The sequence below is a fragment of the Marmota marmota genome, unplaced genomic scaffold (assembly GCF_001458135.2).
Source record: "Marmota marmota marmota unplaced genomic scaffold, marMar, whole genome shotgun sequence".
In the NCBI taxonomy this organism is placed as follows: Eukaryota; Metazoa; Chordata; class Mammalia; order Rodentia; family Sciuridae; genus Marmota; species Marmota marmota.
Genome location: NW_026000229.1, coordinates 14,755,254 through 14,770,978, shown reverse-complemented (window position 1 = coordinate 14,770,978; position 15,725 = coordinate 14,755,254). Strand labels below are relative to the sequence as shown.

The following is a 15,725-nucleotide window of genomic DNA, read 5'->3' as shown; positions in this document are numbered from 1 at the left end:
CGCCCCCCCGCCAAAAAAAAAGAACTACAAATGTAGTTAAAGTGACCCCCAGATGCCTGCTGGAGCAATTGCAAAGGCTCCCCAGAGGAACACACAACAAGTCAAGGCTTTAAAGAATTCTCATGGATAAGCTTCCGTGGAGTGGGAGGTCACACTATATACTTACCTCTAGCTGTCTATCCATAGATAGAAATACGTGTAATACATACACTATATCTTTATAGTAAATAGAAGAGGAAATGAGCTAAATTAAATGAGACTCAGCAGAAACAACACTGTTGAATCAGATCCATAACAATAAAAAATATTGGAATTATCTGCTGTGCATAACAAATTATGTGTGGTTTGCTTAAAGAAATTAAAGAGGAGGGCTGGGGGTATAGATCAGTGGCACTGTGTGTGCTGAGCATGCTCCAGGTCCTGGCCTCAATCTCCAGCACAGACTATGCAGAAATGACAAATATAATTGAAATCAAAACCCAATAAATGAAGGGTGGTTTGGGGAAGATGAAGTGAACAAACACATTCTACTTTAAACTTGCTGACCATGATTATTAACTCTGGGCAGAGTACACAGTCCAGCCATCTGAGGACTCAAGTCCGCAGCAACCAGTTGGAAAAGGAAGCAAGAGTTGGAAGTACGACTGACCTGGGGTTAGTTTCTGGTCTGTCCCCCTCCAGCGTGGCCTGGCCTGGCCTCAAAGGCAGCCCCAGATCAGGGAGAGCCCATGAGGTAGAGGCTCCAGGAAAGAATTCCAGGAAAGGGGATCCTCAGGATCAGAGAAGTGGGAAGTTTCCTTGTTCCCACTGTCCCCCATTGCCTCCTCCAGGTAATACTTCGGTGGTGACAGTAGCAATGGAAATGGCAGCCTCAGCCAGGGAGGTGCCTAATATTCTGGGGGAAAGAAAACCTTCTCTGTCACCAGAAGAGCTGTGGGTCCTAGAGTCTGGGCAAGGCCCTGTGGCTTCCCCACCCCACCCCCACTGTCATCTTGCTGGTGCCCCAGGAAGTGGGGGTGTCTTGTCCCTTTTATAGATTTTAGGTTTCTTTCTTCTCAGTCCCCTCCCCCCATCTTGCGCCAAAGGTAGAGTGACTAAGGGACAGAAAGGAGCGGCCCTGGGGGTACTCATTAACAACCCCTTGCTGGGAGGCCCCAGATCTTGGCAACAGGTGCTCTGGAGGTATTAGCATTTTATCTCCTTTTGAGTCAGCCCCCATCTTCTGACCCAATCATTCATCATCTACACTGCTGTCCCTTTGTCCCCCTACGCAATCATAAGAAGTGCACAGCAGAGCTGGGAAACTAAAGCCCCAGGACTGGAACAGGAGGCCGGGGGGTGGGGGGGGGGAGCCGGAAGTGTTGGGGGAGATTGAGGAAAGGAGGGAGCACAAGAAAGTGATCCCATAACTTCATGAACTTCCAGGACCACCTTTAAGCTGCACGCATGGATCTGTCCCTAAACAGATTATGAAACTCCTTGAGAACTGAGCTATGGGGTAGACTGCCACGCAGGTCCCAGACAGCCACTGGTGTTGTGCATATGAAACCTACCTAAGTAGTGCTGCAAAAGGCATTGAAAACTGAACCAATATTGGTACCAGTCTGCAAAAAAGTGGGTTGGAGCTTGTAGCCTGGTGCTAGCCTAGATCAATTTTCTGCTAAAATCAGTCAATCAGCCAATCAATCAACATTTCCATAGGATTCAAACAAAAGACCCAAGTCTCATTAACGAAATGTTCAAAATGTTCAGGATATAATATAAAATGACTTGAGATGTGAGGAACTAGAAAAATCTCATCTCACAGTAAAAAGACAAGCAATAGAAGACAACCCAGAGATAACACAGATGCTGAAATCATCCAAGATTTAAAAATAGCTATTATAACTATTAGAACACAGAGATCAGGCTGGATGCAAACTTCACAGATCATTTCAGCCTTTATTCAGGAACATACACCTTGGGAATGGACCCACTTTCCTGGTGGAAAATGAGCCACTGAACAAAGAAAGGGAATTAGCTTCTGTAGGTTATGCTGAGAGGTGACTTAATTAATGAGCATGTCATCTTGGACACCCAGGAATTTGGGGTCTGTTTTACTGTGCGAAATGAGAGGGAGTCTAGGGTCAGCAGTCAGTCTCTGGGATTTATCTTACTGGAGGGCCCGGGGTCAGTGGTTGGTATCTGGAAAGGATTTGTTTAGGGAAGGATTAATGCTTTGGCCTCTTCTCAGAGACTGCCTTTCTAGGTTTGATGGATGCCTCTTCCCCAGGGTTTGTTTTATCACGGAGAAAGAATGTATTGGAAAGGATCAATGCTCTCAAGGTGTGGCTTTCCTTCTCACTCCCCCTTTCCCAGGTCTCATTATTTGGGGGGTTTGTCATTTCCATATCTAATAATAACCACACTCCAAGAAATAAGGGTGAGTACTCTCGCAATGAATAAAGAGATAAAAAGTCTCAAGTAAATAGAAGGTAGAAAGAAGAACCGAGTTGAAATGGGAGAACTGAAAAATACAATAATAGTGACCAAATCCTTGGATGGTTCAATAGCAGAATGGAGATGACCGAGGGGAGAGCCAGTGGACACACAGAGAGAGCTAGAGGAATTATTCCATCTGAACAACAGAAAAAAGATTTAAAACAGTTGAACAGAGTCTCATGGAACTGTGGGACAATACCCCAAATGTCAAATATTCATGTCCTCAAAGTCCTAGGAAGAGTGTAGAAAGAGTACAGTTCAGAAAATAATTGAGAAAAAAAATTTCTCAAATTATTGCCTCAAGAAACTCAGTACACTTTAAAGAGGATAAACGCAAAGAAATCCACTCCCAGGTAGATGACGATCCAACTTCTTTTTTTAAAAAATATTTATTTTTTAGTTGTAGTTGGACACAGTATCTTTATTTTTTTATGTGGTGCTGAGGATCAAACCCAGGGCCTCACACGTGCTAGGTGAACACTCTACCCCTGAGCCACAACCCTAGCCCCTCAAACTTCTTTAAACACAAAAACATCTCTAAGGTAGTCAGAGAAAAATACATTCAGGAGAAAGAACATTTATTTGAACGACTGTCAACGTGTCTTCAGAAATCATGGAGGCTAGAAGAGCAAAATGTTCATGAAGTGCTGAAAGAAAAGACCCCACAATTCAGTTTTTTATATCCAGCGAAAAATATCTGTTAGGATTGGTGTGAAATAAAGATCTCCTGGCTTGAAGGAAAACCAAGAGACTTTGTTGCCAGCACACCTGCCCCTCAGTACGTGTCAGCAGAGGGCCTTCAGCTAGAAGGGAGATGTCAGCACCAGGAAGCTCAGAGCCCCAGGAAGGAAGGACGAACGTCAGAAGTGGCAGATTTCTGGGTAACTAGACTATTCTGGGGTTGATAGTTAAAAGCAAGAATTAGGACATTGTTTAATGAGGTTATCAGTGTAGACTTAATATAATCATAAAGGAAGGAGGGCAACAGAATTCATGGGAGGGCGAGGATTCTACTTTCCATTTAAAGTGCTAATGTGTTTATTACCATGAGTTAAGAATGTATATTAAAACCCATAGAACAACCACACACACACACACACACACACACACATAAATTGCAAAGAGACTTTATAGAAAGCACATTAAGTTATTTCTATTAATGTGAATCGCTTACTGAGCTTAATTTATAAATTAAACTCCATCACAGATATATATATATATATATATTTGTCTGAAAAAAATATAGTATTTGCTAGGACTTGGTGCTGTCAGGCATCCACAGAGGTCCTTGGAACACACACCTCTCAGTAAGGGGGGAATACTGTATTTGCTCTGTGGCCTGGGGTGTGTCACTCAACTTCTCAAAGCCTTAGTCTTCTCACCTGTACAATGGGAATAATAACACTACTAATCTGCAGGGCTGCTGCAAGGACAAGATGAAGTCCAGGTGTGAAGTGGCTGGGAGCAAGAGGAAATTCAAGCGTGTGGCTCCCTTTTGCTCTTGCCTTGGGTAAGGTCAACTCTGAAAATGGGTCACAGTATCTTCTTTTCCTCTCCTCTCTCTCCCTCTTTGGACCTTCGGCTCCCCAGTCTACTTCAGGAAGGTCTGTGATGGGACTGAACGTGGCTTGAGCTCTAGTGTGTCAAAGTCACCAAGGATGAGCAGAGGGTGTGGGGAGTGGGAGGGTCCAGGTGTCAGGGAGGAAAGGGCTCCTGGATCCGTTCCCCTCCCTCCTTCAGAGCAGAGCTCCTACAGCCTTGGTAGGTGATCCTCCTCCTTGTGATTCCTAAAACCATGTTCTGTATCTAAGGGCTGCTTCTCCTGGTCTCTGGTCAATAAAACAATGACCGTCTCTGGATGGGACATGTGCTCCTGGTGGTCCCATCAGATTACCGTGCACTGGGTTCAGTGAGAAGGGAGAGATTTGGATGCAGATTCAGTTAGGAATGATGGTCTAGGTGGGTTCCCCAAAGTGATTTAATTAGGGTTTCTTTTTCTTCTTTTGAGTAAAAAAAAATGGAGATGGGCACCCCTGTGCTGGTATAGTGGAGCCTCACGGCCATCGGGGCCCCAGAATCCTTTCTCTATCATTCAGTCTCTAGTTGGCTGTCCTGCCCTTCCGCAGTCCTGGAGAAGGGAGGGCCATGGGCAGTTGCTCAGCCTGCTCCCTTGTCAGGGGCTTTCCTGAAAGTCTCACCCAACACCCACCCACACACATCTCATTGACTGTGTCATATGGCCACCCACGTGAGGGGTGCCAGGACATCTGGGAAGTGTTCTGCAAGGGCTCCACAAATATCAGCTGTTGCCATCCTGAGGTGGGGCCAAGTCCACATCAGCAGAGGTTGATAGTTTCTTCTGGGTAATTTTGGGACTATTGTCTCAGGATGGGAATGGCTGATCACTAGGGAGGACACATTTTCCCTTTTAGGATGTTTGACTAAAAGGACTTGGAGAGAAGGTTCCAGTAAGGGGCTGAGGGCGTCAGCGGTAGATGGGCTCAGTAGAAAGAGCTGCCTGGAGGAGGAGTCCCTGAGTCCCTGGCAGCAGCTTTGTTCTGACTGAGCCAGGGCCACTCTCAGTGCTCACTGAGGCCATCGCCACAGCCCTTCCTAAGGAAAATGCGTGTGTTCTCCAGACAGCCGTGTTCTGTCCCAGGTGACCTTGCGCCACCCCTTGGTCCTTGGTTTCAGCGGATTGGAGGAAAGGCTGGCACCTAACCCACGAGCAGTCAACCTGTAGGCTGTACCAACCATTGGCTCAAAACCCAAGCCTGGGACATTCAGACTGCCCAGCCCAGGATCCCCATCTGACTGTCTGAAAAGAACTTGCAGGTGGAGGAGAACAAAATGAAGTGGACGCTTGGAGAAACGTCCTGCTGCTGGGCAGGTGGGCTGGTCCTGGATCCCACATGGGCCCCCAGCAGCCTGGGCTGTGGGGCTCCAGCTTTCCTTGAGCTTCCCTCCTCTTCCCACCACCAACTCTCCCCACTTGAGCAAGGTCGAGGGGACTTCCCCAGGCAACCAGACATGGGCAAGGTCACCAGGTGCTTCAGAAGGAAATCAGCTGGTTCTGATGATGGAATTAAAGCCAAGCTCTTGGAAGTTCATTCTGATAAGGATCTGGCATTGTTGTGAATTTTCTGGCCAGTTCATTTAAAAAGTTCAACAGTGAACGTAATTATTTACTTATGTTTGCAGATATGAATCTGAATTTTGATAGAACACAGCGGCAGCATCAAACAATGTTCATATCCAATTAAGAAATCCATGGAGCAGAAATGAACTTGGAATTGATGGTGGTACATATATCATTGAAAGTCGGGAGAAGACAAGCTGTGACAGTGCCTCAATTGTAATAGAGACAGTCATCTATCTATCTACCTATCATCTCCCTGTCTATCCATGCCCACATAAAGGGTAATTACACTGTGATATTTGGAGGCAAAGGTGATGATGAATATAAAATATACTTCAGCAGAACCAGGTCCGGGCACCTGGCCCGTGCAAATTTTAAAGGGGCACACACACAAAATCAGTAATCAAGACAAATAATATTTTTAAACAATATTTTAAAGTCGAAATTAATGGAAAAGTCCCCAATGAACAAAATAGCAACAGTTTAAATAAAGGCAGGATCAGTTTTATTGATTTTTCTTTTTGCCTCTGGCTCCAATTTGGCTTGGCACATCACAGCACAGCAGTATATTTTCTCCTTACACTGTCTGTCATCAGTAGAATTTTTTAATGTTTGGGTTTTTGAAGAATTACTTAGTAAATCATTTGAAGTGTTTGCAATGGGATTGAACATTTTGTAAATGAGTCCTCTAAATTTTGTTCAAAAGCAATTTAAAGGTTTTTTTTTGTTTTGTTTTGTTTTGTTTGGATTTTACTGTAGAATAATTTGCATAAGAATTATTTTTTTCTTAGAGTTTAGTAGAATTTTCTGAAACTATCAAAGCCTAATGTATTTTTTTCCTGCAGTCCTACATTTTAAAAATTGTGGTAAAATGCACATAAATATTACTATTTTAACCACTCAAAAGAATATAATTCAGGGGCATTAAGTACATTCACAATATTGTGCAAGCATCACCACAACGTAGTTCCAGAACATTCTTATCACTCTGAGTGGAAATGCTGTTGCTAATAACCAGTCACTCCCTGCTATCCCCTCTCCCACAATCCCCTGGCAAACACCAGTCTGCTTTTTGTCTCTATGGGTTTGCTTATTTTGGACATTTCATACAAATGGAAATTTAAAATATTATGTCTGGCTTTGTGTGTGTGTATGTAGTATTGGGCACTGAACTGAGAGGACTCTACTACTGAGCTACTCACTCCTCTTTTTATATTTTATTTTTGGACACAGGGTCTTGCTAAGTTGCTGAGGCTGACCTTGAACTTGCCATCTTCCTGCCTCAGCCTCCTGAGTAGCTGAGATTACAGGCGAGTACCACCTGGCCCTGCTGGCTGCTTTCACTTGGCATCCTGTTTTCAAGATTCATCCAGGTCATGGCAGTGTTTAGCAATGATGACTGATGTCGGTGAAATATCAGTTGCAGCACTGTGGCTAACCAACGATACAGCTATACCTCAGGAAAAAAATCCTTCTAGTAGAATCTGGAAGAGGCTATATGCACAGAGATCTCCAAAACATGGTTTTGGATGACAAAAGCAAGTTATGGAACAAAAAGCATATCCTATCATGAAAATCTTCGGAGTGTTCAACATGTGTGCCAGAAAAAATGTTAACTCTTGGAACTTATTTTTTAATCAGATCTCAGGTATTGAAAACAATTTTTTAGCAAATTTCATTCATTGCACATTGGACAACTCAAAAGTCAGGGAGGACCTGAACAAATTAAATAATGAGATCTCAAGTGGTGGGGAAGATAGAGTTTAGAAACCTATACATTTTTTTTTTCAGATGTGGGAAAGATATCTTGATGGTACTCTGATTTCTAATTGGGCAAATTTATATTTTGTAAGTTGGATGAAAGGCAAGACGGAAGGCTTATGGTTTTGTGGCATCCACAGTTGGAAACGAGTTGAATAATGACAAAGTCAACAGCTTGTGTAATGAGTGTTCACCTCTCATAATATTTGTAAAAGAAATATATTTTAAGTGGAGGTAAAAAGACACCCCCTGTGAAAACACATGGGCTGAAATAGTTAACTCTTTCCTACATGAAGAAGTTAGAACTGAGAATATCCTCCATTTAGCAAAATGTGCTCTGAGCTCCCCAGGTGCCTCTGTAGAGCAACTGTATTTTCATTCAAAATATTATGATCTACCTAGAAAAGATCAAGACGGGTGTCAACAATTCCCATGTTATTAACCATAATATGCAACTCAGAGATGATTACGGGTAATTCTTTGTGGGGGGGGACATTCCACACCTTAAAAAAGCACATTCCTTAGAAAAATATTTGGGACACAATATTAGAAACAGAAATAGCTAAGAAACTGATTAAAATATGTGAATAGGTACCTAAATCATTCTTTCTTTGGTTATTTTTACTGCTCAGATAATAAAGATTTTTTTTTTTTAAATATAATGTGCCCTGGTGTTACTTTTTAAAATAAGTCTTTATTTTCAGAGCAGCTTTGTATTTACACACACAACTGTGACGATGGTGCAGAGAACTTGGTTACACTTCACCGGGCTCCGCGGAGCATCTTTCCTTAGGTGCATTATTACAATGAATGAGCCAAACTTGACGGTCCCTTATTAAGTGAGGTCCCCGCTTTATTCGAGGTTTCCTTAGTGTTTGACTAGTGCTACTTTTGAGCTCTGTGATCCCATCCAGGATACATATGACACTTAGTTGCCATGTCTCCTCAGGCTGCTCTTGGCTATGACATTTTCTCAGATGTCCCTTGTTTTTAGTGACAGTGATGTTTTTGAGGGGTATGGTGAGGTACGTTGTAGGAAATACATTGGATTCTACTGTTTTTCTCGTGATTCACCTGGGTTGTGGCTTTGGATCTCAGCTCCCGTGCTGCTGGTCACCTTGAGGGAGTGTCCTGTCAACTTGACTTACCACGAGGGCTTGGCCTGGACCTGGCTGAGATCTTGTTTCTCCACTGTAGCTGCTCCTCCATCCTCTCCGTCTCCCTTGGCTGCCCTCATTGGAAGAAATCACTGTGCGGCTCACACTTCAGGAGTGGTTAGTTAGGTATCCGGTCCTTGAGGGAGTGGAGCTGTGGTTGTTATCTGGAAGTCCTCAGCCCTGAAGATTCCTCTCTTCGCTCCATGCCTATTTATTCAATTATCAATTCAGAGCAGCATGGACTCTCAGACATTTATTTTATACTCTGGGTTAGAATTTAATACTTTTTTTTTTTTATCTTGTTGCTTAGATTGTTCCAGCTTTGGAACTTACCCAAGGTCACTGCAGTCCCACTGCTGGAGGGGCAGCACTGGTAAGCTTGGTACTCTGGCTCCAGAGCCAGTCCTCTCCTAAGATTCACCAAAAAAATGGTGTCCAGTTTTATATATGAAGATGTCCATCCCTTCTGCATTTCCTCTAGCTGTGGATTTTTTGGTTTCATTTTTTTTTTAGCACGTTCTTACCTTCTGGAATTACAAGATACACCAGGAGAATCAGCCATTTCTCTAAGGATGGAATGAGGTAAAACCCCAGACTGGGCTCTCCTGCTCCTGAGCTGTGGCTTCTGGGCTCATTAAGCCGTGAGAGCAAGGAAACGCATGCAGGCTGGGCCATTTAGGAACAAGTATCTAAAGATATTTCTGCAGTAACCATCTATGATTATATTAAGCTAAACACGAGTCCACATGGTGGCTGTGACCCAACCCATGACCACTTGGGCCATTCCAGGCCCTGCCTTGCTTATCTCTCCAACTGTGAGGACTCTGGCTCCTTCCTGCCACCACCCATTTATAACTGTATAATTCCATGCAGATGGTCCATGACTTAGGATGTTTTTAGTTACGATTTTTCGTTATTCTGGTGCTAACTCCTGGGCTCAAGTGATTCCCGTGCCTCAGCCTCTCAGGGCTTCTGTTTCCAGCACACGCTACCACACCCAGCTCAACTGATCATTTTTTGACTTTCTGATGGTATGAAAGCAATACACAACTAGTATTGATATAAGGTTATGTTACCCAGGCTGGTCCCTAACTTGTGATCCTCTTGCTTCGACCTGTGCTTTGAATTTTCATCTTTTTCTAGTGATTTGTGGTATGGTTTTTTTCTAGTGATGCCGGCCAGTGGCTGTGAACCACAGCTTCCAGTCAGCCAGGAGACCATGAGGGGCAACATTGGCTGCTCTATGGTGCAGTGTGAGGCTAAGCTCTATGCTAGGTAGGTCAGGTGTAGTGAACGCACTTTCATTTCAGGATATTTTCAACTTACGATGGGTTTATCAGGATATGGCTCCATCGTAAGTTGAGGAGTGTCTGTGTAATACGGTGGTTTCAGAACCGCTGATGGGTGCCTCCATGATGTTATCAGCTAAGGCCCTTTTGCCTTCGTCTTTCAGTTTTAGAAATCCACTCAATCCCAAAGTTACTTCGGTCAGCACCTCTGTCCCCTCCCATTTCAGTAAGGCTGCTTCATACGGTCAGGGTCTTTTGCCACTTTGTATCCTGGGATCCCTCTGGCCTCCTGACTTTCTATTTTCCAATTCTGTGTGCACTGAGCTTCACTTTATGCTGGAAACTTCAGTAGCTTGTGACAAGTGCATGGTGTCATGGTGTCACACAGGCTGGTTTTACTGTCCTGCACAATCCTCCCCCTGTGACCTCTCCCACAAGCCTCTGGAAACCCATCTATTTAGTTTTATTATTTACATATGTGTAGACTATTTAATTAAATTTATTTTAAATTGATATACAAAACCACAAAAATTGTACATATTAATGCAGTATCATGTGATGTTTTCATACATATATACATTGTGTGACACTTAAATCAGGTTAGACACATCTATCTTCTCAAACCTTTGTCATTTCTTTCTTTTTCTTCTTCTTCTTTTTTTTTTTATTTTGGTACCCAGGATTGAACTCAGGGGCACTCCACCACTGAGCCATATCCCCAGCCCTATTTTGTATTTTATTTAGAGACAGGGTCTCACTGAGTTGCTTTTTGCCTCGCTGTTGCTGGCTTTGAACTCGTGATCCTCCTGCCTCAGCCTCTGAGCTGCTGGGATTACAGGTGTGTGCCACTGTGCCTGGCTAACAGTTATCATTTTATGATGAAAACTTTCAAAATCATTTTTTGGGCTTTTTGCAATGTGTGGTAAATTATTGTCATCTCTAGTCATTCTACTGTACAATACCAGAACTTCTTGCTCTGCTCTAACTGTAACTTAGGACCCCTTGATTAACCTCGCCCCATTCTCCCCTTCCCTATTCTCCTCACCATTCTACTCTCAGCTCCTGATATTGGTGCTGGGAATCAGGGCTGAGTCCCATTGCCCTCGTGTTAAAGATTGAACACGCGAGAAACGCCAAGGCAAGAGCAAAAAGTTTTATTTCAAAGATAGAACAGAGAAAGAGAGAGGGGGGTCAAAGTTGGCGCCTGAGGAAGTGGGGGCATCTGCCTCTTTTACACACTTTAGATTTCCTTTGTTCTCATGCCCTCCCCTGACATCCTGCCTATGTGACCTGTGGAGAGCAGTGACTTGGACCATGGTCTTTGACGACCTTGGACCTATGGTGCACTTTGCCCTGGGAACTTTCTGTGCAAAGGTGGGGACAAGATTACCCAGGAGCTATGTTAATGCCCTGCTGAGGAAGTTGGGTGCAAAGTCAGGGAACTATATCAGTCTTGACCTTGAGCTCAGATCCCAGCTGCTGGATAGAGAATTGTAAGCATAACAAGATGACCATAATATCTTGCAAACACTGTGCCCTTCAAGCCGGTCTGCTTTGCAGAAACTTTCTCACAAATAACCTGTAGATGATAAAACCTATATAATAAATGTGCCGTGCTGGCTCTGGATGACTGTTCCTCCATCAGAGATCAGTGCCCCACCTGGTCCCAGCTTTCTCTTTATAAATGCTTATGTGTCTTTTTTAATCCTCCATCGCCCCTTATAGGTCTTTAGGGTTCGACACCCTGGTCTGGCAGTGACCCAAAAGGTGGAGTAATGTAAGGGTGGGAAAGAAGTGCCCAGGGGTAGGGGCAGAAAGGGAGTCCCCAGGGCTACTCATTAACACCACCTTCTGTGGAGGAACAATCCCCTGGAGGCAGGTAACCTTGGCAACGGGTTGAAGGAGGGAAAGTGTTCTGAAGGTGTGAACATTTTATTTCCTTTCCTTTTGAACCAGTCCCACCTTCCCATTCCCAGCCAATCATACATGACCTACACCTACACTGACTGTCCTCACCCCAACGTTTTTAGAGTCCACATAAGAGCGAGATCACGTGGAATGTGTGTTTCTGTGTTTAGCTTATTTCACTTCACAGAATGATCTCTAATTTCATCCACATTGTTACAAATGACAAAATTTCATTTCTTATGGCCAAATAATATTCCATTGATTTATGTACCATATTTTCTTTATCCATCTGTGGGTTGATGGACCCTTAGATTGTTTCCATTTCTTGGTTATTGTGAATAGTGTTGCAATGAACGTGGACATGCAGATGTCTCTTTGACACACTGATTTCATTTCTTTTAGAAATATACCCAGTAGTGGGAAGCCATCTCTTTAGTTTTGTCTTTCTCAGAGTATCATATAAATGGAATTTCACAGGCTTTCAGACTGGCTTCTTTCATTTAGTAATATGCATTTAGTATTCCATTACATGGATACAGCACAGTTTGTTTATCCATGAATCTATTGAAGAACATATCAGTTGCTTCCAGTTTTTGATGATGATGGATAAAGTTGCTATAAACATTTAGTTTTTTGTATGAACTTAATTGATAAAATCAGTTGAGAAAATGCCCAGGAGCATGATTGCTGGACCCTCTGGTAAAACTCTGTCTAGCTTTGGGGGAATCTGCCAAAATGCCATCTAGAGCGCTGTACCACTTTTCATTACCACACGAAAGCTCCCATTACTCTGTATCATCTCCAGCGGTAGATATTGCCAGTTTGGGGATTTTAGCTATTCTAACAGCTATGTAGCAGTATCTTCGAATTGTTTTAACTTACATTTCCCTAAGACAAACGATGTGAAGCATCTTTTCTTATGCTTCTCTGCCATCTATATGTCTTTTTTGGTGAGGTATCCAGATCTCTTACTCATTTTTTGATTGGGTTGTCTGTTTTCTTTTTGGGGGGGCGCAGTACAGGGATTGAACTCAAGGGCACTCAACCACTGAGCCACATCCCCAGCCTCATTTTGTGTTTTATTTAGAGACAGGGTCTCACTGAGTTGCTTAGTGCCTCCCTGAGTTGCTTAGTGCCTCGCTGTTGCTGCGGCTGGCTTTGAACTCATGAGCCTCCTGCCTCAGCCTCTTGAGCCACTGGAATTACAGGTATGCACCACCATACCAAGTTGGGTTGTCTGGTTTCTTTCTTCCTTTGTTTCTTTCTTTCTTTTTTTTTTTTGTTATTTTTTTAGTTGTTGATGGACTTTATTGTCTTTATTTTTATGTGATGCTGAGGATTGAACCCAGTGCCTCATGCATGCTAGGCAAGCACACTACCACTGAGCCACAACCCTAGCCTCTGGTTGTCTGTTTTCTTATTGTTGAGTTTTAAATGCTCTTTGTATAATGTGGATAAAAGTCCTTTATCAGATATGTTTGCAAATATTTTCTCCCAATCTGTGAGTTTTCTTTACTTTTAATTGTTTTCCTTAGAGATATATGTTCTTTCTTAGAAACAATTTTACTTATGAAGATAACATATAAACATTTTACATATCTACGAACATAAACATATTCTGGCAATAGTATATATTTTTAAAAATTGTATGATTTAAATTATTTTAGCACCTTCTTTCACTACTAAAAATACCTGACTTTCACATTCATTTTTGTGATGGCACACTTTGGGGGCGGAGACCAGAAGTAGGTCCAGCTTGGGCGCTTAGGCTGTGGACAGCAGGTAGCTGGGGGCAGGGGTCAGAGATGCCAGATGTCTGTCCTGCTTCAAGTTCTCACTAGCCAGCTTGGCAGCCCCTGCCCTTCCTGGGGGACTGAGGACCTGGTGCTGAGGGACAACAGGCCATCATCTCCAGCCAGGCAGGCCTCCCCCTTCCTCTTACTGTCACTTCCTGTCAAAGTTCTATGCACTGAGGGTGTAGGACCTTGTCCTAGGTGAACTGGTAACTCATTCACAGAGTTGTGCATTCCTACAGGACTTTCCCATGCTCAGCATCTCACAGGATCCTCACCTCTGCAGAGCAAGGGACCTTAGTAGCAATTGCTTCATCACCTAGCACTCTTCATCAGAATACAATCTGAGGGGCTGGGGATAGAGCTCAGTTGGTAGAGTGCTTGCCTTGCAATCCCCAGCACCAAAAACAAACAAACAAACAAACAAACAATCAAACAAACAGAATACAATCTAAGAACATCCTACTGCAGACACCCAGGTTTCTGCTTGAGGTATGAGGAAAGGGCTAGGGAGTTAATGCCCCTGAGTGCAGCTGTCAATCAATAACAAATGACAGAAGATAAACAGTGTCCCGCCTCTCTCTCTCTCCAGATGGACAACTTCAAGGCATGTTCTGCAGGCTCTCTTAGACTCTCCCACGGGGACTGAGCTCCAGCTGCCTAGACAGCAGGTAACCTCCTCAGTAACACCACCTTCAGCTTCCTGGGATCCCCTCGCTGCCAACTATTTGCTCTCACATTCTTGTTCCAGCACCTGCTTGTCTCAAGCAGGTGAAGCAGTGAACCAGCAGAAAGCAGGGGACTGACTCTTGGTCTCCTGTTCCTGAACTGGATCTGGACGTTTGTCCCTGTTGGGTCAGCAGAACTCCCTTCCCCTCCCCTTTCATGGGGCTGTGGGCGGGGACTTTCCACCTGGCTGAGGGACCCAAAATGGCCAATCAGAAGCTGACATGGCAACAAACCCCCAACCACCACAGGTTCTGCTGGCTGAGGCCATTGCCCTGTCAATTCAAATCAGCCCTGACCAACCCGCGACAGACAGGATCCCCCTAGACTCAGCTCAGCCAACCTGCTGTCGGTAGCTGCAATTTACACAGCCTGGGCCCTCCTACCTCCAGCTTCCCTGGTTAGCACTGTTCTCGCCCTTCCCGCCCTTGACTTCCTGGCCCTCACCCTTTGGCGGCTGGTGAACCTCGCCCGGGAGCCCCCCAATAAACCTCCTGATCCTGCGCGCCCTTTCTGCTTTACACTTCTGTATCATGAAGTGAGCCTGCTCCATCCGTCATCCAAGAGACACCTGAAGCCACTGTCCTGAAGCCTAAGGTGTTAGGAATAATCAAGATGAGAATGGCCTCAGGGCAAGTTGTGCTTAAATGGCGGATTGGACTTCTCTTAAAGCAGAGATTCTAGGTGTTTCCGTCCAGCAGCCTCAGGAGGGGCGAGGACTCTGGCAGTGAGGTTGGGGCACAGCTGAGGCAGCCACGATAAGCATAAACATTCTGCAAGGCTTGTGTTTTATCTCAAAACGGGTGCACCATTTGTGTTCTATTCTACAATATGTTTAACATACAAAAATAAGCCAGTGTGGGTGTCGCATGCCTGTAATTCCAGCAACTCAGGAGGCTGAGGCAGGAGGATTGCAAGTTCTAAGCCAGCCTCAGCAACTTAGCGAGGCCCTAAGCAAGTGAGCAAGGATTTCTAAACAAAAAACAAAAAGTCCTGGAGAGGATGTGGCTCAGTGGTTAAGTGCCTCTGGGTTCAATCCCTGGTATAATTCTTTTTAAATAATAGAAAAATAATATTCAATGCCTGGAAATGAAATTGACCAAATAAAACTATTATATGTACATGTTTGAAGATGTAACAAGGAATCTCACTGTTGTCCATAATTAGAATGCACTGATAATAAGGAAAACAAAACCAAAAAATGATGTTTGAATTTACTGACCATCAAGTAAGCGTGGGCTCCAGGAGGAGGCCCTGGTTTCCCTCCATGCTGTCCAGCTGGGGGAGGTCAGCAGGGAGAGGATAGGGTGCTGGAGGCCATGGTCACTGTACTGATCACACCTCCTCTTTCTTCATTTAACTTGCATGAGTGATTTCTGCCTGTTGGCCACCCAGGGGCTAGACCACGACCTGCTGGACCCTTCTCCAGTTGTTGAATATTTGGTCCATTCTGATGGTAAACACAACTGTG

General features: G+C 44.1%; 1 long non-coding RNA gene across 1 annotated transcript; it reads left to right on the top strand.

Annotated features, from left to right (window-relative positions):
• Positions 1-8,599: 8,599 nt before the first annotated feature.
• On the top strand, positions 8,600-15,133 carry LOC125613368. The gene is made up of 3 exons (XR_007343922.1): positions 8,600-8,807; positions 9,052-9,120; positions 14,121-15,133. It is a non-coding gene; the product is annotated as an uncharacterized LOC125613368 (long non-coding RNA).
• The last annotated feature ends 592 nt before the right edge of the window (positions 15,134-15,725 follow it).